At 58.9% G+C, this 16,412-nt stretch overlaps 1 long non-coding RNA gene and 2 pseudogenes across 1 annotated transcript; 1 reads left to right on the top strand and 2 right to left on the bottom strand.

Annotated features, from left to right (window-relative positions):
* LOC135404800 (class II histocompatibility antigen, B-L beta chain-like) overlaps positions 1-10,660 on the bottom strand; it is a 230,248-nt pseudogene extending 219,588 nt beyond the window's left edge.
* A 1,327-nt stretch (positions 10,661-11,987) lies between these two features.
* LOC135404493 (uncharacterized) lies at positions 11,988-13,051 on the bottom strand. The gene is made up of 3 exons (XR_010425680.1): positions 12,717-13,051; positions 12,580-12,618; positions 11,988-12,228 (listed from the first exon to the last, which is right to left on the bottom strand). It is a non-coding gene; the product is annotated as an uncharacterized LOC135404493 (long non-coding RNA).
* Positions 13,052-14,228: 1,177 nt separating this feature from the next.
* LOC135404799 (zinc finger protein 551-like) lies at positions 14,229-16,036 on the top strand (annotated as a pseudogene).
* Positions 16,037-16,412: the final 376 nt, after the last annotated feature.

The following is a 16,412-nucleotide window of genomic DNA, read 5'->3' as shown; positions in this document are numbered from 1 at the left end:
CCCAGCAGGAATCACGGCCTGAGCGATCCTGGAGCTGGATCCGCCCCTTCCCTCTCCCTGCAGAAAGCCAGGAGCTGCTGGCAGAGCTCATCCCGCTGCTCCCACCCACCCCGGCCCCCCTGCGGCTCTTCCCGATGGATCAACTTCCTGCTTTTTCCTGTGTGAAACCCAGGACCACAATTATTCCTGAGGCTTTAATTTGGGTGTGAAAATCTCCTGCTTTGGGCAATAAATCCTGACTCCCTCCTCCGACATCCGGCAGTTCCTCTGTGGGAACCAGGAATAGGAATGGGGACAGGGGGGACTGGGATGGGGACATTGGGGACAGGGATGGGGACACTGGGAGCAGGTTGGGGACACCAGGAATGGGAATGGGAACTCTAGGAATGGGAATGGGGACATTGGGAGCAGGTTGGAGTCACCAGGAATGGGAATTGGGACAGCAGGAATGGGAATGGGGACATGGGAGACCAGGATAGGGATAGTGGGGACAGGAACGGGGACACTGGGAGCAGGTTGGCACAGCAGGAAGTGGGAATGGGGACAGGGAAGGGAACCCCAGGAATGGGAATGGGGACAGGGATGGGAACGTGTCTCCCCAGGAGTTGGTTCAATACAAAGGTCGGTCCCTGGCTCGAGGCCACGGGATGCCCCTTCTTTGGGAATGTCTGGGAACCAGGTGTCAGAGGTTTGAAAAGAGGTGTTGGGGTTTTTTCCCAGTGTCCCCCCCATTCCCATCTGTGTCTCCCGGGATGGGGTGTGTTGGAGTGGAGCCGCAGGCGCTGGGCAGGGGCAGTGGGGGGAGGGCGGCTCTCGGGGACACCGTGGTGGCCGCGGGGAGGGCGGGGGGTCCTTTGTTCGGGGGCTTTTGGGGTTTGTCCGGGACCAGACAGAGCAGGAGCTGATTTTGGCCACCTTGTTCTCTTTTCCTGAGAGGAAGTTTTTTCCCCATGGGACACCTCATGGAGAGCGACCGAGAGAGAGAGAGAGAGAGAGAGAGAGAGAGAGGAGAGAGAGAGACAGAGAGAGAGCCCGACCGATCTGGGAGCGAGGTGTTCTGCTTTGGGGACTGCCCCTGGGAAAAGGGACTCCTTCACTGCTGGCTGTGAGCACACGGGGCTGCGAGAGCTTTGAACTGCCGGGACAGTTTCTCCCCCCCACCTGGGGATTTAGGACTTTGTTTGGTTTCTTCTGAAAGTTTTTGGTTGCACCATTTGTTGTTTATTCAGATTTTGTTAATAAAAAGCTGCTTCTTTTCCTTTTCCACACTTCCACCTGAAGTCTCTTAATTTCTAAGTTGTAATCTTATTTAATTAAGACCCAGTGCCCTCAGGGGGAGGAGGAGGAAAGGAGACCAAGAGGTACCGTGGCCACTCAAACTGCAGAGGAACAACCTGTGCCAGTAGCAGTTGTCCCTCTACAGGAGAAATCCAAGACCAAATCAGCTCAGTTAGTGAGGGATGAAGGGGAAGCAGAGCCCTCAGAACAGGAGCAAGAGGCAGGGCCAGAGATAATCACCCGATCCCCATCCCCGGCTGAGCTGTGAGAGATGTGAAAAGATTTCAGCCTCCAGCTGGGAGAGCCCCTGCTGACCTGGCTGCTCCAGTGCTGGGATATCATGGCCCAGCATATGGAACTAGGTGGGAGTGCAGCCAGGCAACTGGGATCCCTGTCCTGGGATGTTGGGATTGATCAGGGGAGTGGGAAGAGGACAGAGAGGGGATGAGAGCCGTGTACAGGCTTGGGAATTACCAGGAGGGCTTTTGAAAGGAGCACAGGGGAAAGGGATGTCTAAGAACAAGTCCCTCAGGAGAGGGAAGCAGAGAGGCTGAGTTTTGACCCCAGCACAAAGGTGTGCAGGGCAGAACAGAGAATATGCCCACATAAGATTCTTGTGCGCCCGTCTTTGCAGTTCTGACAGGCACTTCTTGTCACAGCCTGTCCTCTCCATTCCAGAATAGGCCCTGGCAACCAAAGAACCAACACCCCACACCATAGTGGAGACCAACCCCTGTGCTTTGGGCCCTTTTGTTGTCCTATCCATTCTGGCCTATCCTCTCCATTCTGGAATGGGCCCTGGCAACCAAAGAACCAAGCCCCCACCATGTGACAGTTCAACCCCATCCGTGTGCCAAGGGCTCCTTTGTGGTGTCACAGCCTGTCCTCTCCATTCCAGAATGGCTGCTGGAAACCAAAACACCAATGTCTCACAGCCCCTAGTGCAGCCCAACCCCTGTGCCATGGGCCCCTTTGTGGTGTCACAGCCTGTCCTCTCCATTCTGGAATAGCCCCTGGAAACCAAAGAACCAACACCTCACACCCCCACAGTGCAGCCCCACCTGTCTGCCACGGGACTCTTTGGGATGTCACGGCCTTTCCCCCAGGAAAGAAAGCCTGGAACCTTTGGGTTTCAGATGTAGTTGTGGGGCCACCCTGGGCACTCCATGGGCAGCAAGAGCTTTCTGTCCTGGCCCTTTTTGTCTGGCAGGAATCTTCAGCTGTGTTCAGTTTGGGCAGTCAGACTGGCAATTTCAGCACAGGGCTCCTACAAGCCAAGGTCAGCCCTTTCCCCCAGGAATGAAAGCTTAGAGCCTCAAGGGCTCAGGTGCAGCTGGTGGGACACCCTGGACACTCCATGGGCAGCAAGAGCTTTCTGTCCTGCCACCTTTTGTCTGGCAGGAATCTTTGTCCGTGTTCAATTTTGGGAGTGGGACTGGCAATTTCAGCACAGGGCTCCTGCAAGTGAACGACAGCCCTTCCCTCCAGGAAAGAAACCCCTTACCCTTGGTCTCTTCTCCTGTTCCCCAAAACACAACCTGCAGGGGAGCTTTCTGGGATCTCTTCCCTCGGGAATTGGGAAGATAGACCCACTCCCATGTTTAACACCTCAGGCAAAACCACCCTTTGAACATCTTTCTCAACCCTCCCCAACCTTTCCCAAAGCCCAGATTTTACAGGTGTCCTGTAATTCTGGCCCAATCTCACCCAAGCCCACAAACCATGACAGAAACCTCTCAGCCTCACGCTGCATCCTTCCCATTGCTGTGCCTTATGTGCAGGCAAAAGACCTTAAAATCAAGGACCCAAAATTCATGGTCTGTTCTTTTTCCCAGAAAAGAAGGCGTGGTGAACTCTCCAGACCAGGGAACTGCAAGATCTCCCCAAAACTCCTTTGGTACACGCTGCAGGGCCAACGATTCCTCTGCTCTGCCCTGTCGGCGCTGCTTTGTCTCATCTGGGTCCCCAGAAACTGTCAGCGAAAGCCGGGGAATAAAATCTCTGAGCAGTTGGTTGGGTTCCAGAGGTGACCCTACTTCATTCAGCACTGAAGGGACACAGCAATTGCTCTCTAACACCTGGACATCAGTTCTCAAAACTTTTAACTATTTCTACATTTTAGCAGACAAAGGAATTCCTGTCCATTGGCTTACCAGTTCTCTGCAGGAATTCTTCTCTCTTCTATTGGCTCTTGATTTCTCACTTTGCATGATGCTTAGTCCACAGTTTTTGTCCTTTTCTTGTCTTTTCCCTAGATAGGAAGAACCTCAGGAACTGTCTGTGTTGGTTTTGTCTTTGTCTCTGGTTTCTCTAAGGGTCTTTGTGGTTTAGAAATTCTGCCTTCTTGGTGTCCAGGTCTCAAAAATAGATTTCTCTGCCAGGTCTCTGACCACTGAAGTATGGTAGACCTTAAACTTTTACTTTGTTTTTCTAACAAATGGCCATGGCCCAGAACTTGTCCATCATCCATTGTCTATTGCCCATGCGTCCGTCCTTGCCTTGCCTTGCCCATCTCCTGGCTGCCAGGCAAGGGCCTTGTGACATCACAGCCTCTGTGGAACAGCGCGGTGGCTGAAAACTGTCAGTGCTGCGTCCCCGTGCCCAGAGCCTGGGCAGAAGTCGGCTGGCAGGGACGGGCAGAGACTGTGCAGAGGTGTCAGCTCGTCCCGCAGCAGCACGATGCCCAGCCAGGGCATCTCCTGGCTCCTCAGGCTCTCGGTGCTCCTGCTCTTGCCTGGCCCACTCGAGCCTTGCAGCCGTGCCACAGGTGCCATTGCTGAGAACCAGGGTTTTCCTTGGATGGCCCCTTGCCAGAAAAGGCAGGAGAGGCTGGAGAGAGGGGAAGGAGGGGGGTCAGGCCGCTGGGATGGGGCCGGCGGGCCGTGAGCCTGAAGCCAGCAAGGCCTTGGGCCCACACGGTGTCAGGGGAGGACTGAGAGCCCCCAGGGAGGAGGAAAGCTGGGCAGGCCCCAAGGCTGCTGGGCCTCTTCCTTGCCAGCCCTTTGGCCAAGGCCCCGAGGCAGAGGTGGGGCTCAGCCCCTGCACAGCAATGGGGCACAGGCTGAGCCCCAGGGACACCAGAGCCAGGCGGCCTGAGCTCTTCTTCCTGCAGCGTCTGCCTGGGGCAGCCCAGCCAGGCCTGAGTCTCTGCAGGAGAGGCCAAGCCCAGCCAGAGAGGGCTCAGCCCTCTGAGGCTGCACTCACTGCAAAGGAACAAAACATTGGCCCAGAGGACATCCTGCCCCCAAATGGAGAACTGGAAAGGTCAAGAATAAAAAAGTCACCCCTCTCCACTAGCCAAGAACTGTTCAGACCTCTTTCCTAAAAGCATCCAGGACTCAGGTCACCCAATTTTCTCTCTGAGAAGGGTTTTCCATGGTTCCCCTCAATTCCCAGGTTCAAGGGGGTCCCAGCACACTTTGGGATGTGTTGGATGCTGTGTTGGGGTGCAGGTGTCCCCCCAAAGCTCCCTCAGAACAGGGTGACACAAGGAGGGGCACAAAGGGGTCCCCATTCCTGATCCATCCTGGAGCAACCACACTGGGGGCAACTGGGATCATAGTGGGAGCAGCTGGGCCCCTGCTGGGCTCATACTGGGACCATACTGGGAGTGACTACAATACTACTGGGAGTATGTGAGAGGCACTGCAACCATACTGGGATGACTGGGATCAAACTGGATTTGTACTGCAAGTGTCTGCAAGTTCCTGGGGCCATACTGGGACACATACTGGACACATACTGAGATCATCCTGGGAGCAACTGGGACCATGCAGGGGCAAATGGCCTCCTCCAGGCAGTGACTGAAAAGGCCTGGGGTCAGACTGGACTCAGACTGGGAGTCCCTGAGAGGGAAAGGAACCATCGTGGGGGTGACTGGGAGCAACTGGGACCACCTTGAGGGCAACTGGTATCCTCTTGGGAGTGACTGGAAGTGACTGGGCCAGCAGCCGCTGCTGGCGGGGCCCGGCAGGCCTTGGCTGGGGGGAGCCGGGCGGCCTCTGCGCGTCCCGCGCTGGGGAGGGGACAGGAGAGGCAGCACAGTCAGGGCAGGGCTGCCTTGAGTCAATCCTCTGCTGCTTTACAATCTCCTCCAAATTCTTTGGATTTCTTTGGGGAACTTTGTTCAACTCAGCTCTGTGCTGCTCAATGAGAGCACTTTCCATGACCGGGCAGGAATTCTCACCCTCCCCATTGCTCTCAGCCTGAACCCTGGACAGCTCTGAGGTCCCAAAGGGCTCCCTGTGCCCCAGTGCAGACTCAGGAGAGCTGCTCTGCCCACAAGTGACCTGCTGCTCAGCACACAGGTTCCCTGTGCTATTTGCACCTCCCTCTTGCTGGATGATCCCCTTCAAAGATGCCTGGAAAAAAAGTGAAGACTCCACTTGCAAAATCAATTCCTCCCAACTCTATTTCCCTCTTTCCCTGTGCAGCTGAGCAGAGGGCGATGCAGAGGAGTGCTCAGGCTCTGCTGCCTGGAGCTGTCCCTGTCAGCAACTGCTTCCCTGGGTCCAGGGCTGGGCCCTGGCAGTGCCTCCAGAGCCCATCCCAGCCCTGGGTGCTCAGTTCTGCCCTGCAGAGCCCTCCCAGCACAGGGCACTCTGGTGCCAGGGGCACCTCTGGCTGGGCAGGCTCTGATGGCAACAGCAGAGCAACTCTGAGGAGGCTGGAAAAGCACCACTGCTGCTGCCTGTGAGGCCCAGGGGGCTGATTTCTGACACTCCCTGCACCATTGCCCTCAAAGAAGAACAGCTTTGGATTTTCCATGCTTCCTCCTGAATGGAGACATGAATTGATCTTTCTCATTGCCCGTCCCTGGGAACCCGAAGCAGAACACTGGAAGTACAGGATCCTTCCCTTTCAGGATACCCCTGCCTTGCTGCATTTCCTGAAAATTCCTCTTAGAAACCCCCAGCAGTCATTTGGAGCTGTGATCATTCCTGACATGTGCTGCACCGTCTCGACAGCAGAAGGACCCTGCCCTGCCTTCCCCTGTCAATTGGGGTTTGCTCCTTGCCCACAGCCCTTCTTCCCCAGCCCTGGAGCAGCTCCCTGGGCCGGCTGAGAGCTGCCCCTGGCAGGCAGCAGTGTCCCTGCCCAGCAGTTCCCTGGGCTGCAGGACCCTGCTCTGCCCCACAGCCCTGGGCACCCCTGGTTGCACCCCCGGCTTCACACCTCTGCCAAAGTGCCCCCCAACAGACCCCTCCTCACCCATCCCATCAGCTGGGGCTGGGCCAGCTTTAGGAGATGCCTCCAGGAGCTGCCCCTGCACTGCCCTGCAGCCACAGACTGCCCGTGTGCAGCCCTGCCAAGATTCCTCCTGCAGGGAGCTCTCAGTCACCCTCCCAACCCTGAGCCCCTTGAAGCTCTGTGTGTGCCCTGCTGGTGTCCCTGAGCTGCCCTGGCAGTGCCCTCAGCCCTGCTGGGCTGTGCAGAGGAGCTGCTCCTGGGCAGAGCTGTCTCTCTGCAGCGCTGCCCACTTGCCAGGAGCTCCCTGTGTGCCAGGAGCCCGGCCCAGCTCAGCAGCACAGACACAGCCCCAGGCACCAAATGACCCTCGGGGGTTGGGGATGAGTCCCTGAACATCAGACAAAGAGCAAGTTAAAGAAACCTCTGAAGAATTCCAAGTCAGATCCAAGTCCACAGTTTCTCCTGGTGTTAATGGGTCCCACTGAGGGCCAGCACTCAGAAATTGTCCCCTGCTTCCAGTCAGAGCTGAAAACTGGAGGCAGTGATGACAGGTGGGGACAAACAAAGTCCCGGGGTCTGTGATGCTGAATAAATCTGGCTTTGTTTTGTTATTGCAAAGGGCCAAGGCCTGACCCCCAGCCGTGGGAAGGGAGATCCTGTGCCTGCCTCATTCCTCAGGGCTCTTGCTGGGGCTCTGGGATGTGGGGATGGGCAATGGCAAAGGCAGGAGCATGGGGCAGCACCTCTGTCTCAGTTGAGTGAGACTGAAGTGTTTTGCTAAGGGGGATGAGTTATGAGGAAAACCAAACTCCTCCCTCTAAGCAACTGTAAATTGGAAATTAAGAGGCTTCAGTTGAGGAAGTATGGAGAAAGGAAAAATAACAGCTCTTTTTTAAAGGATATCTCTGTATTGGCAGAACAACAAAAAGGAAAAAAAGGAAAAGGGGGTAAAAGGGGCTCTTCCCACAAAACTCCCGCTGTCTGTGGCTGGCTGTGGCCGGGAATTCCCCCTTTTGGCCGATGAACACACGCCACTGCCAACACGGGAGCGGAGGAGGGAAAGGGCGACCTCCTCCCCAAAAGGTTCCTCTGGAGGGGGTCAAACCTCTCCCATGAAGTCCGAGCAGGTCCGGGCTGGGGGCAGAACAGGGCGCAGGAAACGAAGGCAAACGGGAACCAGCAAACAGCCAGATGAGTAGGCCGAGAACAAAAGGACCTCGGAGCCTCTCCAACACACCCCTTGCCTGAGTTAAGGCCAAAGTGAAGGGCCTTGCCCTTTGCCCAGGAGAAAGCAAAAAACTCCACCCCTCCCCAGCCTTCTGAGGGCTCCGAACCTGCAATGTGGGCTGGGCCAGTTCTTTTGGGGGTGTGAGTCACCCAAGGCAAAGCCCCCTCCCCCATTGAACATCTTTCTTTTCCAGTGGGGCAGGGGAAAGAAGAATTCCTGCTTGGTTTTTTAGAAGAAGTAAAGCTATGACAGGGATCCCCTCCCCCCTGCCCTCACTGCCCCCCAATAACAGGGACTGGGGAGAACTGGGAAGCTTTCCTGGGAACACTGGGAGCAGCCAGCTGGGGTCAGAATAAAAGCAGGGCCAGGGGGGACACACGACCCCCCAAACTCAGCGTGGGGATGGACTGGGGGGTCCCGGCTGGGCCCGAGGCCACGGGGAGGGGCTGCGGCCGCTGGGGGCTCAGGAGCTCTGTGGGGAGAGAAAAGGGGGTGAGAGAAAAAGGGCTGGGGGGACAGGGGGGGCCCAGAGGCTGTGGGAGAGCAAGGGGGGGACATGACTCCCGGGGACCCCCCTTTACCTTCTCCCGCAGGTAAAAGCCGAGCCCCAGCGCCAGGAAGACCAAGCCCAAGACGAAGCCCCCGACCCCCACCAGGATCTTGCTGCGGACGGTGTCCGGTGGCATCTCTGGGGGAAGCCGGGGGGGTCAGCACCCCCAAAACCTCAAATGACCACCCAGGACCCCACAAACACCATCCTAGTCTCTCTCAGCCCACGCAGGACCCTCTGAAACCTCCTCCCAGTCCCTTCCCAGCCCCTTCAGGACTTCTCTGAACCCCTCCCAGTCAACCCAAGACCTCACAAACTTCCTTCCACCCTTTCCAGACCACTCCTGCAAACTCCCTCCCAGTCGCCCCCAGTTGCCCCCCCGGGGCTGGGGGGGCCGGGCCGTACCCCAGTGCCGGCTCAGGGGGTGCTCCAGGCTGACGTGCTCCACCTGGCAGCTGTAGGTGACCCCGTGCCGGGGGGGGATTTCCAGCAGCACCAGCACCTGGTAGCTCCAGTCCCCGTTGGGGACCACGTCGGTGGCCACCACGTGCTCCAGCAGCTCCTGCCCATCTTGGAACCACCTCACCTGCACCGGCGCAGGGTAGAAATCCATCACGGAGCAGAGCAGGCGGCCGGGGCCGGGCTGGGAGCTCGATGGCACCAGCGAGATGGACATGCTGGGGGGCACTGGGAGGGACGGGGGAGACACTGGGCTGAGCTGGGGGCACTGGGAGGGAGGGCAGAGGGCTTGGAGGGCATTGGTAGGGATTGGAATGGGAGTGGGAGGGACTGGGATGGCAGTGGGAGGGACTGGGGTAGAAGGGGCTGGGCTGGGGGGGCACTGGGGAGAGAGTTGGGAGATGTGGGAGTGAAGTGAGAACGACTGGGAATGGAGTGAGAGGGTCTGGGAGTGGAGTGAGATGGACTGGGAGTGACTGGTGTGGACTGGGAAGGAAGCCATGGGGACTGGGAGGCTGAGTCCTGGTGAGGGAAGTCTTTGGTTTGGGTCTGCCTGGCAACTGGAGCGTCATCAGAGAGACGCGCTGGGAATGGCTGAGGGGCGTGAGCTCAGTGGCCCCAGTGGGGTGGAGACGCGGGGGGGCACTGGGAGAGACTGGGATGGACTGGGATGGACTCTGAAAAACTGGAATGGACTAGGAGAGAGTAGAGGGCATTGGGAGTGACTGGGAGACACTGGGTTAGATTGGGAAGAACTGGGAGGGGGCCAAAGGGCATGGGACGGGGACAGGGAGGGCTGAGAGGTCTGAGGTGATTCCCAGGGAGGGTCTGAGGGGCTCCAGGGTCATTCCTAGGGCAGGGCCCGACAGGACCCGCTCTGCCCCACGCTCACCTCTGTGGTTCACCAGGAACGGGGTGGACCCCTCGTAGTTGCGCCGGCAGAGCCTGTCCACCTCAGCCCTTGCGAGCTCCGAAAGTTCCTGGTTGCTGTTCTATTCCCTTGCCAGGATCTCCCCACATGGGGTGTCCCCTACAAAGACCCCCACATCACTGTCGAAGTGGGAGTACTGCTCCCGGTTGTAGATGAACCTCCCCACGTGCCTCCTCCGCTCGGTGCCACTGATGAAGTAACACTCGGCCTTTCCCATCCACTGGAACACCCCTGTGTGTGCAGGACACGGGTCAGGGCGTGCCCCGTCCCCCCCATCATCCCCCAGCCCCCACAGCAGGCTGGGAGCTCAGGGGGACACCCCGGACCCCCCTTTCCCACCCCCCTCTGCCCCACGGACGCCCCAGCACCGGCTCCTGGGTGGGGGGAAACCCCCCCATCAGCGTCCTGGGTATGGACAGGGGGGTTGTGGGGACCCCCCCACTGCGGATCCGACCCCCCCAGAGCCCCAGGAAACCGATTCAGGGCTCGAGGGACACCCAGGGACCCCCATGGCACCCCTCTGCCTGCTCTCCCACACCCTTTGTCCTCCTCTCCCACCCCTTTCCCTCCGGTCCCCCATCCCCACACCCCCCCGCCCTCACTTTCGAGCTCCCACCCCCCTCCCGCTCACTCCGAGCCTTCCAACCACCCCCGCCTCACTTTTGGGGCTCCCACCCCCTCTTTTCTCCCCTCTTTCCCCCCCTTTCCCACCCCCCGCTCACCCGACAGCTCCTCGCCCGCAGCCGGGGGGGCTCCCAGCACCACCAGCACCGCCAGCACGGCCCCAGCTCCCCGCACACGCTCCATGCCCAGCGCCGGACAGCTGCTGACAGCCCAAAACCAGCCGGGCGGCGCCGTTTTGGGGGGTTTGGGGCGCGCTGGGCTTGGCTGAGGGCGCAGTTGGGGCCCTTTTTTCGAGGCGTCTTCCCGGCGACTGATGAGTCATCAGCGCGGCGCGCTGGGATTGGGCGCGGGCGGCGTGGGCGCTTTGGGATTGGCTGAGGGCCGTTGGGGGCCCCCGCGGCAGCCCCGGGGCTAGGGGGTTCGGGGGGTCTGTGGGCTGCGGGGGAGTGGGGAGCTCAGGGCCCCCCAAAAATGCCCAACCAGGGCTCCCAAAGCTCAGGGCAACCCAAAACCGGCCACCCAGGGCTCCCACAGATCAGGGGAACCTCAAACAGAGGATAAATTGTCCTGGAGCTCAGACTTGCCCCAAACAAGAGGGAGATGGGGGGCTGAGGATGCCCAATCCCCCTTTTCCCGGCATTTTTGGTTGTACTGGGTCTTAGTTTAAGAAGATTACAACTTAGAAATTAAGAGACTTCAGGTGGAAGTGTGGAAAAGGAAAAGAAACAGCTTTATATTAACAAAATCTGAATAAACAACAAATGGTGCAACCAAAAACTTTCAGAAGAAACAAAACAAAGTCCCAAATTCCCCAGGTGGGGGGGAGAAACTGTCCCGGCAGTTCAAAGCTCTCGCAGCCCCGTGTGCTCGCAGCCAGCAGTGAAGGAGTCCCTTTTCCCAGGGGCAGTCCCCAAAGCAGAACACCTCGCTCCCAGATGGGTCGGGCTCTCTCTCTCTCTCTCTCCCTCTCTCTCTCTCTCTCTCTCTCTCTCTCTCTCGGTCGTTCTCCACGAGGTGTCCCGTGGGGAAAATACTTCCTCTCAGGAAAAGAGAACAAGGTGGCCAAAACCAGCTCCCGCTCTGTCCGGTCCCGGACAAACCCCAAAAGCCCCCGAACAAAGGACCCCCCGCCCTCCCCGCGGCCACCGCGGTGTCCCCGAGAGCCGCCCTCCCCCCACTGCCCCTGCCCAGCGCCTGCGGCTCTGCTCCAACCCACCCCATCCCGGGAGACACAGATGGGAATGGGGGGGACACTGGGAAACAATTCCAACACCTCTTTTCAAACCTCTGACACCTGGTTCCCAGACATTCCCAAAGAAGGGGCTTCCCGTGGCCTCGAGCCAGGGACCGACCTTTGTATTGAACCAACTCCTGGAGAGACACCTTCTAATCCCTGTCCCCATTCCCATTCCTGGGGTTTCCATCCCTGTCCCCATTCCCACTTCCTGCTGTGCCAGCTTGCTCCCAGTGTCCCCGTTCCTGTGCCCACTATCCCTATCCTGGTCTCCCATGTCCCCATTCCCATTCCCGGTGTCCCAATTCCCATTCCTGGTGGCTCCAACCTGCTCCCAGTGTCCCCATTCCCATTCCTGGAGTTCCCATTCCCATTCCTGCTGTCCCCAACCTGCTCCCAGTGTCCCCATCCCTGTCCCCAATGTCCCCATCCCAGTCCCCCCTGTCCTCATTCCTCTTCCTGGTTCCCACAGAGGAACTGCCGGATGCCGGAGGAGGGAGCCAGGATTTATTGCCCAAAGCAGGAGATTTTCACACCCAAATTAAAGCCTCAGGAATAATTGTGGTCCTGGGTTTCACACGGGAAAAAGCAGCAAGTTGATCCATCGGGAAGAGCCGCAGGGGGGTCGGGGTGGGTGGGAGCAGCGGGATGAGCTCTGCCAGCAGCTACTGCCTTTCCACAGGGAGAGGGAAGGGGCGGATCCAGCTCCAGGATTGCTCAGGCTGTGATTCCTGCTGGGATGAGAGCGGGGAAAGGAGTCACCATGTCCCTGTTCCCATCCCAGGGGATGGAGCCGGCTGTGGAGCCCAGGGAAAGTAGGAACTGCGCTGGATTCCCACCTGATCCTGCTCAGTCTATCCCACCCTAATCCCACTCCATCCATCCCATGCCAATCCCACTCCAGAATCCAGCCCTGATCCCAGTCCACAATTCCACCTGAGCCCACTCTGGAATCCTGCCCTGAGCTGGAATCCCCTTCCAATCCCGCTCCAGCCATTAGGTCCCCATTCCCCTCTGGAATCCCGGCATCCATCCTGGGATCCCTGCCCAGAGGATCTGGATCCACACACGCTGCTGGGACTCACTGGTGGGCGCGGGGTCGTATCCATTCCCCTCCCTCTTCCCTATGGAAAGAAAGTGGGATCAGCACCCGTAGCACAGGATCCCCGGAATGCTGCCAGGCGGATCCGTGCCCCTTCCTGACCCCCATCCCGGGAGTTACCGGATCGGAGCTTCCAGACACCGACTCCCACGAGGCCGATGATGATGATGACGGCAGCGATGAGGGACACAGTGTCCTAGTTAGAACAGCTGGGACCGATTCCTCACTGGATGGGTGTAGCCCAAAACTGTGGATTCTATGGCCTTCCATGCCATTTTCCCAGGAACTGTTGTCAGGAGAGGCCTGCGAGGTGGGGGGGATGTCCTGAGCACCCTCATAGCCTTTTATGGACTGAGCATCCTCATAGCCTTTTATGGACTGAGCATCCTCATAGCCTTTTATGGAATTCCCTGCTCTGAGGGAAGAACTAAGCATCCTTTTATGGAATTCCCCGCTCTGAGGGGAGGACTGGGTATTCCTGCCTGAACTGGAGAATATATAAACCTGGAGTTTCGGAACCTTTTTACCACTCGTGGGATCCAGAGGAGGACTGCAGCTCACCGCTCTCAAGCAGCCTGAGACCACCCCCCTCAACTGGACTGCAATCCCCACTTTTGACCAGACTGCAACAGCTCTCCCACCAGCAGGTATTTTTCCCCTCTCCCTTTACTTTGGACTCGGGGGGGGCCCAAGGAACAGCACTTTGTTGATGCCCCAGGGTGCTGGGTTCTACATTTGGGTTTTGTGGGTTAAAACCAAATTGCTTGTCTGTATAATCAGACTTATTGGGCAAGGGGGGCCCAAGGGGGGCTCAAGGGGGGCCCAAGGGGGGCCCAAGGGGGGCCCAAAGGGGCTGGGCCAGGGGGGGAAGGGCTGCAGGGGGTGGATCCCGGAGGAGGAAACCCGCCAAAAGCGGTGGCCCAGCCGAGGGAGGAGCTGAGTGGGAGCACAAAGAAGAGCAGCCAAAAGGTCCTGGCGGTGGCTCGGCAATGGCGGGGGGGGAGAGAGTGGTTTGGGGGCCCCCGTGAGAGCCGGGGGGGAACCCCGGTAGCCGCGGAGGGGGGAGAGCGGAGAGGGGCGATCCCGGAGCTGGGGGACCCCCGGAATGCTGGAGGGGGGGAGCAGAGAGGGAGCACTGGGCCCCTTAAGCTGGGGTCCCGGAGAGGGGGAAGGCCTTGGAGTGTGGAGAGGAGGGGGGGCCTTGAGGCGGGGTGGGAGCCGAGAGCGCCAAGAGGTTTGCGAGGGTGGGAGGCGAGAGAGGAGGGCCGGCCGGGCCCGGGAGGCAGAGTGGGGAGAAGTGAGCCCTGGGACCCCCCTGGCAACACTAAAGGGGACCCCGGCGAGTGGGAACCCCCCGGAGCCGCAGGATTCCCGGCAGCCCAGAGAAGGGGGACCCCCAATGCAGGCAGAAGTGCCATCAGGCCAGACAGGGGGGACTCCCCAAACCTCAGAGCAGGGAACTCCTGGGAGAGGTTTTTGGGCTTCATGTTGCTGGTTTGGGGGTTTTTATGGACACAAGATGCCCGGTGAGTCCTAGAGCTGGACTTGGGCAGGAGGAACCCCCAAGGCAACGCGCTCACCCCTTGTTTTCCCCCCCAGCAGGATTTCTGCTTCCCAAAGCTTGGTTGGATGATGGAGGAGGCTGCGAGGAAGAGGAAGATGCTGCGGGCCCCCCAGGCAGGAGAGGAGGAAGTCAGTGCCCCTTTGGGTCGGTCTTTTGTCTTTTGTGGCCGTCCTGCCGGGGCCGGAGTTGGGGGGATATCCTTGGGCTTCCCTGTGGGCCGGAGGCAAATCCCCTACCTGTCCTTGTTGCTTCCTGCCCCAGGCCCCGAGGTGAGGCCGGAGAGCGCGGAGGACAAATCCCGGCGGCAGAGCCTGGTGGGAGAGGCCGTTTTGAAGGGCTCCCCGGCGCAGGAAGGCAGCGGGGAGGAAAAGGGCCGGAGATGCCCCCGCAGGAGGGGCTGCAAAGCCAGCCCAGGGGGCTGTGAGGAGGAAAGAGCCAGCGTGTGCCGGGAAGGCGGCCGGAGCTTGAGGCGGAACTGCGAGCTGGTGGTCCCTGAACAGCCTCCCAGCAGGGAAAAGCCCTTCAGGTGTTTGGATTGTGGGAAGAGCTTCAGCAAGAGAACCCACCTCCTGAGGCACCAGCACATCCACAGTGGGGAACGGCACTACACGTGTGGGGAGTGTGGGAAAAGTTTCAGGCAGAGCTCCACCCTCCGCAACCACCGTCTCATCCACAGTGGGGAACAGCCCTACACCTGTGGGGAGTGTGGGAAGAACTTCAGGCAGAGCTCCACCTTCCGCAACCACCGTCGCATCCACAGTGGGGAACAGCCCTACACATGTGGGGAGTGTGGGAAGAGCTTCAGGCAGAGCTCCACCCTGCTCCGACACCAGATGATCCACAGTGGGGAAAGGCCCTACACGTGTGCGGAGTGTGGGAAGAGCTTCACTCAGATCCACCACCTGCTCCGACACCAGGTGATCCACAGTGGGGAAACACCCTACATGTGTGAGGAATGTGGGAAGAACTTCAATCAGAGCTCCCACCTGCTCCGACACCAGATGATCCACAGTGGGGAAAGGCCCTACATGTGTGAGGAATGTGGGAAGAGCTTCAGGCAGAGCTCCGACCTGCTCCGACACCAGATGATCCACAGTGGGGAAAGGCCCTACATGTGTGAGGAATGTGGGAAGAGCTTCACTCAGATCTCCCACCTGCTCCGACACCAGATGATCCACAGTGGGGAAAGGCCCTACTTGTGTGAGGAATGTGGGAAGAGCTTCAATCAGAGCTCCAACCTGCTCCGACACCAGATGATCCACAGTGGGAAAGGCCCTACACGTGTGCGGAGTGTGGGAAGAGCTTCAGGGACAGCTCCAGCCTTTGCAAACACCGTTGCATCCACACCAGGGAATGGCCTTACAGGTGCTTGGAATGTGGGAAGAGCTTCAGCACAAGCACCAAGCTGCTCAGCCACCAGCACATCCACACTGGGGAACAGCCCTACACGTGTAGGGAATGTGGGACAGCTCCACCCTCTACACCCACCGTCGCCTCCACATCAGGGAGAGGCCCTTCCACTGTGGGGAGTGTGGGAAGAGCTTCACACAGAGCTCTTCCTTGACCTCCCACCAACGGACCCACCGGTAAGAGAAGCCCCGAGTGCCCCGACTGCGGGAAGAGCTTCGGCCGCTGCTCCAACTCCATCAGCCATGGGAGGACCCGCGTTGGATGATCCACAGGGACCCCCGTTGGGCACAGACCTGGTGTGCTGGTTTTAAGGTAAACCAGCAGGGGAAATGACGGTGGTGACATCATGGGGACATCGATGACATCACATGGACAGCGGTGACATCATGGGGACATTGGTGACATCAAAGGAACATTGGTGACATCACAGGGACAGCGGTGACATCACGGGGACAGTGGTGACATCACCAGGGTTAATTTTGGTGTGAAAATCTCCTGCTTTGGGCAACAAATTCTGGCTCCTGCTCCGGCATCCAGCAGTTCCTCCCTGGGAACCAGGAATGGGAATGGGGACAGGGGGAATGGGAATGGGGACACCTGGAATGGGAATGGGAACACCTGGAATGGGAATGGGAACACCTGGAATGAGAATGAGAATGCCTGGAATGGGAATGGGGACATCAGGAATGGGATGGGGAAAATAGCAATGGGATGGAAACAGCAGGAATGGAAATGGGAAGACCTGGAATGGGAATGGGGACATTGGGAGCAGACTGGGGACACTAGGAATGGGAATGGGGGCAGCAGGAATGGGAATGGGAACACCTGGGATGGGAATAGGG

The sequence above is a fragment of the Pseudopipra pipra genome, chromosome W (genome assembly GCF_036250125.1).
Source record: "Pseudopipra pipra isolate bDixPip1 chromosome W, bDixPip1.hap1, whole genome shotgun sequence".
NCBI lineage: Eukaryota > Metazoa > Chordata > Aves > Passeriformes > Pipridae > Pseudopipra > Pseudopipra pipra.
The sequence above is the reverse complement of the archived record's forward strand: the minus strand, read 5'-3'. Positions and strand labels throughout refer to the sequence as shown.